We start from the raw sequence: 8399 nt of genomic DNA on the forward strand, positions 1-8399 counted from the left end.
CCAGAAGAATTCAGACCGTTTGAGTCGTTACTGTCGCATTTGTCGTGTGTTGATGTTGCAGTCTCCTAAAAAAGAAAAGATTGATTTGATTTGTTTGTTTCTGTCAGTATTTGCTTGCTTGAAATGCTGAGGTGTAACCAAAAAAAACAAAAAAAAAAAACAAAGCGGCTTATGGGTCATTCTAATTATTTTTTTTAAGTTTAGCTCAATTTTGAGATGAAAAAGCCTTTTTTTTTTTTCTCTAGCATTTTACCAAAGTGGATTGCGTCAATTGAAAACTCACTCAAAAGTGACGAAGCCCTCAAAATTTTGTCATGTCAGGACCTCAGAGGGCAAGGAGACAAGTGTTCAAATCAAAAACGATAGCACGTATTCAGGTTACATCCTTTTTTTTTTTTTAGGGGGCGTTTGTGTGAATTGGGCCACGGGTCTTTTTATTAGAAAAAAAAAAAAAGACTGCACTCGAGTCACCACCTGTGAATTCTTATTTTCTCCCAAGCGACATGAAGAATGGCAAAGAAAAAGGAATCGGTATGCATGTGAATGGAGGCATGCGAGGCGAGGTTAAGAGCTCTCCAGAGCGAGCGGCCGTCCATCCTGCAAGGACGCCTGGTGCTTGCGCTCCTTTTTTTTTTTTTTTTTTTTGCAAATAAAAGGAAACGCAGGGGGAGGAAGGGTCTCTTTCAGCCGCGCAAACCGGTCGCCGCGGCGTGGGAATTGACAAGTAAATCAGGGCTGGGCTACGTCTTTTAAAGCTGGCCCATCAATCAAGCGTTTATATAATCAAGAGTCTTGTCATTTTTTTACCAAATAAAATTTTATTTGAAATTATTTGACCTCATTAAATAATTGGATGATTTATTTCGGATTTATTTGTCTGCGATGTCCATTTCCTAAAAAGAATCAAAACTACTGATGTGGTGCGTTTCTAAAAATGTGTCAAATTATTTACGTAACTCATTCCTCAAAAAAGAAACAAGACAAACTATTTGACATATCTTGCATACGTGTTCTAAACACACAAATGAGCAAATTCCAAGGGAGCATGTTGACAATATTCCGCACCTCTCACATCCGAGAGTTGTTCGCTCGTGAATCATTTGAGCCGGAATGCTGAGTTTCAGCCTGACTACTACAGAGAAGAGCGCCAAGCAAAAGCCTGGCTTTGGCGCTGCCACATGGGCACGGCGTCCCTGCCAACCGTCGCTCCATCAAGACCGGCGCCAGCCTTTTATAAAGATGCCCTATTTGGCAGAAGCCGTGGCCGGCAGGTTCAAATATACCCTCCTCGCCGCTTGATCCAAATGGTAAAATGGTCCAAAGCCACGTTTCAGATTCACAGGGAGTGTTTGTGTTTTGATCGGCTCGGCCGGCAACAGATGGAGAAAACTGGAAAGTCGGAATATGCGCGGCCTCATTTTGACTTAAGCTTGTCACGCTAACGCCTCGGAAAAAAAGGTGACGGCTTCATAAAGTATCAATAGTTTGAACAGCGTATCGGTCTTACGCATCGTGGAAACCAAAATCTGAGCCGCACTGATTTGCGCATGCCGTCCCTTCTCTAAACTGTTCAGTCGCAGTTAGCGCAAGAAGCTAGCAGTGCACATCTTCACTCCCTCCTCCGGGGACAGCATTCAAGGTGTGAAATCCGAGCCCCAGCTCCACCTTCGCAACCCCGTCATCACGTTGTCCCCGCAAAACCTCCAGGCCGCTAATTAAGGGCAGTCCTCTATCTCTAGGCCTCCCCTCCCGAGTCCTGATAATAACTTTGGTTTGTGCAATTTCAACCATGAGCACAGGCCCCGCCCCCGCCCCCCCACCACCCTGGAGGGACAATTTCCATGACAGTGGCAAGGCCTCAACAAGTGCGGTCATGTCCCATCAAAGTCAAGCTTTACTTTACATTCAGTTCACGCAATACATGCAAACTCTGTTGCTAACCAAAACAGCAGACCCAGTCTTGGTCTTTGAGTAGATTCTGGCATATTGTCTCTCCATAACGTCATGTGGGTCCATCTTAAATAAAGAAATGCCTCCCTCAAATAAACATCTTCAATTTTCTGATCAGGGAATAAAAAATATATCATTATAATTATCTCAGTTGGACGACGCTATTGGTCACACTCGAACAAGGAACCATGAAGCACATTTGAATATTGTAACTAACGTAAATATTATCCAACAGCCAGATTGTCATGTGTGGCCATGTCAAAGAAACGAATGGAAGCGTTGAAACAGGTGAAAAAAAAAATCATGTGCCTCCTGCTAAATTTTAAAACTCCAGCGAGTGTTTCTTTTTTTGGTTTTTGTTTACTATGACATTGCTTTTGGGAGGATTTGGCTCAACGCCTCTTTGAGAGATTTCCATATCCCTGGTGAGACAAAACACAATCCTCGCTGAGGCGGTGACAAATTAAGGCTACTCGAGGAAACTGCAAAAAGGAGGACGGGCGGCAGAAATAGCATTTTTGCTCAATTATTTGAAGCGAAAACATTGTAAAAAGGAGGCTTTGTACTTTGTGAAACTCGGTAAACACACCTGAGGGTTTGGGGGGGGTGACAGAGGGGTTTCACTCGCTAGCTTTTTTTTAAAAAGCACACAGATCCCTACTATCAGCGTTTATTTGTCGTCGCACTGAAAGAATTGGGCTGATAGCGAGACGCGAGCTGGAGAAGAGCAAGGCGGAAGAGGGCCCGGCAGTCTGGAGAGGGGGACGAGGGACAGGGATGTGGGGGGTTTGGGGGGAGGGGGGCGCAGAGACTTGGGTTATGCAGAAACACAGATTTAATGTAAGGCTTGGCTCGCTGTTCTAAGCAGCGAGAGAAAGGGAAAAGCCGGTCTGGATCACGAGAAGGAGGAGGAACCCAATAGAACCCGTCTCTTGGGGGGGGGGCGACCACCACCAGGGCCGCTGTTGAACAAACAAACCCCCCCACCACCTCCACCCTCAACCCTCTTTTTGGGTAAACAGTGCTATAATACACTGAATTAACAGAACAAGCCCTGGGGAAATCAGATCCCCCTTCAATAAACGGACACCCCGCCACCCCCCCAACCCCCGTCAGACTCCTACGCATACCCGCACCTCTTATAGCATCCACAGCGTGACTTTTATGGTCTCAGGATCAGGGGCAACTGAAATCCGGATGAAAACGCATGGCGAGTGACTTGACGAATCATAATCATCATACGTACTGATTTTTTTTCTTTTCTACTGACCCGTTCAGGTTTGAGGAAAGCTAGAAAAATGGATGACCAGCAATGGTCAATTATCGTCTTTATGTGCGATTGACCGGCGACCAATTCGTGGTGGAGCCCGCCTTTCGTTCCAGCTTTTTCCCGCCACTACAAATGGATTAAGCAGTTGAAAATGGATGGATGGCCAAAGGCATCTATTTGCGTCATTCGGTTTTTTGGCGACCCTTAATTTAATTGGCAGTAGAAAATAGAAGGCTGAGCATTATTGTGGATGTGTGAATGCTTGTCTGTTATTTTGTATGATAGACAGCGACCAATCCAGGTTTGTCACCCACAGTCATCTGTCGTAAACTAACTTTCCCACAACCCTCAGCGGGGTAAGTAGTAGAAAACGGTAAAAGTGTGTCCGTAAGTGTTTTCCGCATTTAATCCTCGATGCTTACTTGACGACAGTCCCCCTCGGAGGTCTTCTTTGGGCCGCTACATAAAACACCAGGCGGTGTAAGCGAGCAACGGTGTTCATCAGCGCACAAAAGAGGCAACAATACGGCAACTTGCCGGGCGGCATTAAAGCTCCGCGCGGACGTCTGATTCCGTTTGTTGAGTCTCTCTCTGCTGGAGAGCAGGTAGGAAGCTCTTAACTGCGCCTTCTCACCCGCCGCTTAATCTGGGCCCACAATCACATCCAGTGACAGGAGCACAAAGCCGTCTGGCGAGCGCAACAAGGCTCCGCTATTATGTAACCACTGACAGCTGGGCTTTCAAGGGAGGGGTGAAGCCCCCCCCCCCACACACACACCCTCAACCACCAATCCTTGTGGCAGCACTTTGTGTCAATCTGATGTGACCGTCAGAGAAGAGAAGCGGTATTATTGTGCATTCCAGTCAGGTGATACGGTAGCGTCGAACTAAACACGTCTGTCCGGCCTTCAAAGTGATCTTTGGCCAAACGACCTCTGCTTTAACGATGAGAACCAGTGTACAATGAAGACGTGGCGTCTGCGAACCTGACAAGTGATGGGATAGATTTGGGCTTCCTGCTACTCTGTACGGGCTAAGCAGTAGAAAATGGATGCCGGTAGTTGCGAGTGGTCATCTGTGCAGAGTTTTGGACTGGCGACCAATCCAGGATGTAGTGTAGCATCCACTCGAATAATTAAACACCTCACCTGCCAAATAGACTCCTCCTTGTTTCCCTGCAGGTGGCTTTAGAGACGTTTTCACGAAAATGGATGAATGCCACCTTAGAAACTGCTGCTCACTGAGAAGGAAAAAAAAAAACTTGTTCTCTAATGTTGTGAACTGACAAACCAAAAAAAATGCAAAATTAGTTGGCAATGATGGAAATTATACACCTTACCTCTTTATTCGTGCGTAACGTCAGTCAATTCTTTTAAAGGCCATGGATGGTAATAATATTTTATCTATGCTTTAAATCTACGCTGTTCGATTCTGGCTCCGGCCTTGCTGTGTGGAGTTTGCGTGTTCTCCCCGTACCTGCGTGGGTTTTTTCCAGGTACTCCGGTTTACTCCCACATTCCAAAAACACGGCTAATTGAACGCCGTCCAAATCGTCCCTTGGTGTGTTTGTAAGTGTGAATGGTGGTTCGTATATCTGTGCCCTGCTATTGGCTGGCAACCAGTTCAGGGTGTACCCCGCCTGCTGCCCGAAAACAGCTGGGATAGGCTCAAGCACGCTCGCGACCCTTGTGAGGTGGCGAATAAGTGGCGAAGCTAATGCTTGGATGGATATTCTCCACCTGCTATTGGGATTTTCTCACCAACTAAATGTAAATTACTAGGGAATAAACCCTTAATTAACTAAATGTATTCAATGTGTGTTTGTTATTATATTCAAGAAGGAAAATGGTAAAAACCCTTTACTGCCAAACTGCATCTTGTCCTTAAGCGAATTGGGTTTTCTAGTCAGTCCAATCCAGTCAGGTTACTTGATCTCAAGGCACCACTGTATTTGTGCAGTACTTAGTTACTTCCCACTACAGTCAATTAAGGGCACGTTACATTTAGGACAGAAAGAGGATAATATTGTGAAATAATTTTGAAATGTATACATATGCTATCCGTGAATTTGGGTGTGAGGTGCCTAGTGGATGCGGACTGACCTTCACGCTGCCTGCAGGTCTCCAGTGCAACCAGTTGTACTCGTCCATGATACAACTGCAGTCTGGAGGTCATAGTACACTAACCGTTCCCTGCCTCACACACACACAAAGTGGCTATTTAGCAACACAAAACAAGCAAAAACAGACATTATCGTTCACTGGTGAAACATTATGTTCAACTTACGCAGTATTTAGACAACGATGAGCCGTTTTTGGTACATTTGTATGTGTTTTTTCGTCGTTAAAAAGCAGATTAAAATCGAATTCCAGTGCGGGTTTTGTATGCCTCCTCAACCTTCAATTTACTGTGTGTGCTTTCAGCGGGCCGAAGCACTCGCTGGCAACCTTCAGTATCCCTGCGCGACTCGTGAATGCGCCTGTGTTTTTTATAGCCCCAATCGATTACACCGCTCTTATCGTCAAACAAATCAGCATTTGGCGACGTGGTTTTTATCAAGCATCTGTCGTTACATGTTAGGATTGTCTTGGGTCAGCTTTGGGCAACTTGGCGCACTACTTCGGCCCCAGCTGTCCTGTCTTTCCAACACGCATACAATACATTCCTGTGTCACTCCGCCGGTGTGATAAGGCCCGCTGTTCCTGTAAACTCCCGCCTTGACTCGATGGTCGAGAGAGCTTGAGAAGCAAGTGCGAAAAGAGAGAGAGAGCCAGCAACGAAACAAGCAGGCCTACAAGCTCCCACACTTGAGTTCTGTTCCATATTATAGAGCAAAGTACTCGTTGCAATGGCTGTAATCACATCATAAAATTAAAGATTCCAAATATATTAAAAGGAGGTCAATTTGATATGCTTGGTTCTTTTTGGTAGAAGGACCCCAATTCAAGAGTCCCATCAAAAATCAATCAATTTTCATTGACGATAACACCCGTCAAAAAGGCCTTCTTCATGTTTTACCTTACCTGTATCTAAATAAAGGTATCAGAATGATGATCAGTCTTATAGAGAACTCTAAAACTACCCATAATCTACACAACATTAAATAAACGTCTTTGTGTCAGAGTGAATCAAAACAGCATTTTAGAAGGAGCTCTGCTATTAAATTGTCGTTAAATTGCACAGGACTGCAAGTGAATGGTTATGTCACTTATTTTGTTCCACCATTAACTCCAAAAATAGTCAAAACACAGGCGGAAATCAAAAGCAAGACATTCTAACGTATTTTAACGCCACATTGCTTTCAAAAAGCAGATTCCTTGACCGCCCAAGTGACAGTTTATGGACTTTTAACTTGCTTGCAAACATAACCTCGCAACCATCTGCTGCGCAAAGCTTTTATTGGACACATGAGTTTAATCCTTTCGTATTTTAGTCCTATTTGCACCGGTTGGGAGTAGTATACTGTAAACAAAAACAAAATAGAAGCCGGCGTGTTAAATGTTGAGGTGGCGAGTGGATGGGTGGTTGGATAACAAAAAGGAGAAGAAACGATTGTTTATGTTGATGTTGGCCTGGAAAGCAGGTCATGCTAATCCCCCAGTTTGGTACTGTCACATATTTACTGGTGGATATTATATGCAAACCGGCAAAATCGAATGCAATCCAATACATGAGTTGTGTAAAAAAAAATTTACATTGCAAACGCTCCTCCGCGGCCTCCATGTGTCCAATATCTCATTCCTGGTCAATCATGAGAGAACTTGAGTTATTGAGGCCTTCTGCTTTTTGCATCCTATTTCTCCACCCGCGGTGCTCCGGCAGGAGGCACACTTGTGGGATAAATCAGCCCCGTAATGAAAGGGCAGCGGAGACAATGGTTTTTCAACTTCTTGCAACCTTTCTCGTCAGCCTTCCACTTCTCTTTCATTGGGTTGATAGATGTTGAACAGAGCGAAAAGATGGCTCAAGACCACCATCTTGTGGTGGGTTTTATGTAGTGCACCATGAGTTGTGGAATAACCCTCAACATACCGGATGGAGAGATCCAGATACTAACGGCACTCTCTCCAAAAATCAAAAACATTTTGGAGAGAGGAAGTAAAATTAAACAACTCGGATAACGTGGTTGCACAAGTGTGCACACCCACTTATAACCGTGGGTGTTTTTCTTTAGTTGCAACTAGGGCCTCAGTCAAACTGAAGGGAATTCAATTCTAAATTGCATTTAGCGATCGCGCCAAAACGTCAGGTGACTGCTAGAAAGCAAGAAAAAAATAATTTATATATATATATAAAATAAAAAAATGACATTCCAACAGGGGTGTGTAGACTTTTTATATCCTATAGACATTGCGCCAAAATCAGCAACTGCAGCAAGCAGGTCTGGATGGCGAACCCCAGTAATAAGCAGAGCGCTCAAAAGCTCAAGAGTCCACTGGACCGAGCCAGATTAAGCTTTAATTGCTAACGCGGAAATGAAGCGTCTTTTTAGCCGGCAGAGCAAGTCTCTCCTCCTTGTCCATCTTGTTCACAATCTACCACCAGAAGGGCCACTTAGGATATTGCCTTGAGGGCCGCGCTCACCGCTTGTTCAACTCATTGCTGCCGGGCATAAATATCAGGCAAGGGTCTGCTGATTTATGGACGCCCTTTCCTGCCGAACAAGCCTGTGGACAAATAGAGGAATTCTGCTTTGATTTACAATCAAGCCCACGGGGAACAAGATGTGTGTGCGTGGGTGCATGAGAGAGAGAGAGAGAGAGAGAGAATTCTTTTTTGACATGTTAGGGTTAGAGGTGGTCTAAAGGTAGTTAAACCACAATGGTGTGTGTGTGTGGCCTCGACAGTTCGTAAAGTTTCACCATGGCAACCGTTTGAAGGGATTATTTGGTTGAAAATATTTTTAATGCGGCCTACTGAAGCATAACGCAAACGTATTATGTAATTTAAATTAAATACAAAATAAAAACAGACAACCAAAATAAATCAAGTACGTTTATTTAGCTATTTTGGAAATGCAACAAAAAACACAGAATCAAAAAAAGGAGGATATTACTTTCCCAACAAACTCCTCTTTGCTTCGATGATTGACAGTTCTGTCCTGTCTCCTTTTTACTGCCGCCATGCTCGAATTGGCCGAGGCATCTCGTAATCACCGACAGGCCCGTTAAAGACAGAC

At 44.5% G+C, this 8399-nt stretch overlaps 1 protein-coding gene across 2 annotated transcripts in view; it reads right to left on the bottom strand.

Annotated features, from left to right (window-relative positions):
* LOC148321673 (AT-rich interactive domain-containing protein 1A-like) overlaps positions 1-6524 on the bottom strand; it is a 45100-nt gene extending 38576 nt beyond the window's left edge. The window contains exons 1-3 of one of the 2 annotated variants that reach the window (XM_088278718.1): positions 5507-6524; positions 5323-5412; positions 4369-4460 (exon numbers count right to left, since the gene is read on the bottom strand). The gene's annotated coding sequence lies outside the window, so the exon portion shown is untranslated. The other variant, XM_088278719.1, reaches the window with a different exon arrangement.
* Between the last annotated feature and the right edge of the window lie 1875 nt (positions 6525-8399).

The sequence above is a fragment of the Idiotropiscis lumnitzeri genome, chromosome 16 (assembly GCF_059441095.1).
Source record: "Idiotropiscis lumnitzeri isolate Australia: NSW breed Sydney's pygmy pipehorse chromosome 16, RoL_Ilum_1.0, whole genome shotgun sequence".
Classification (NCBI taxonomy): Eukaryota; Metazoa; Chordata; class Actinopteri; order Syngnathiformes; family Syngnathidae; genus Idiotropiscis; species Idiotropiscis lumnitzeri.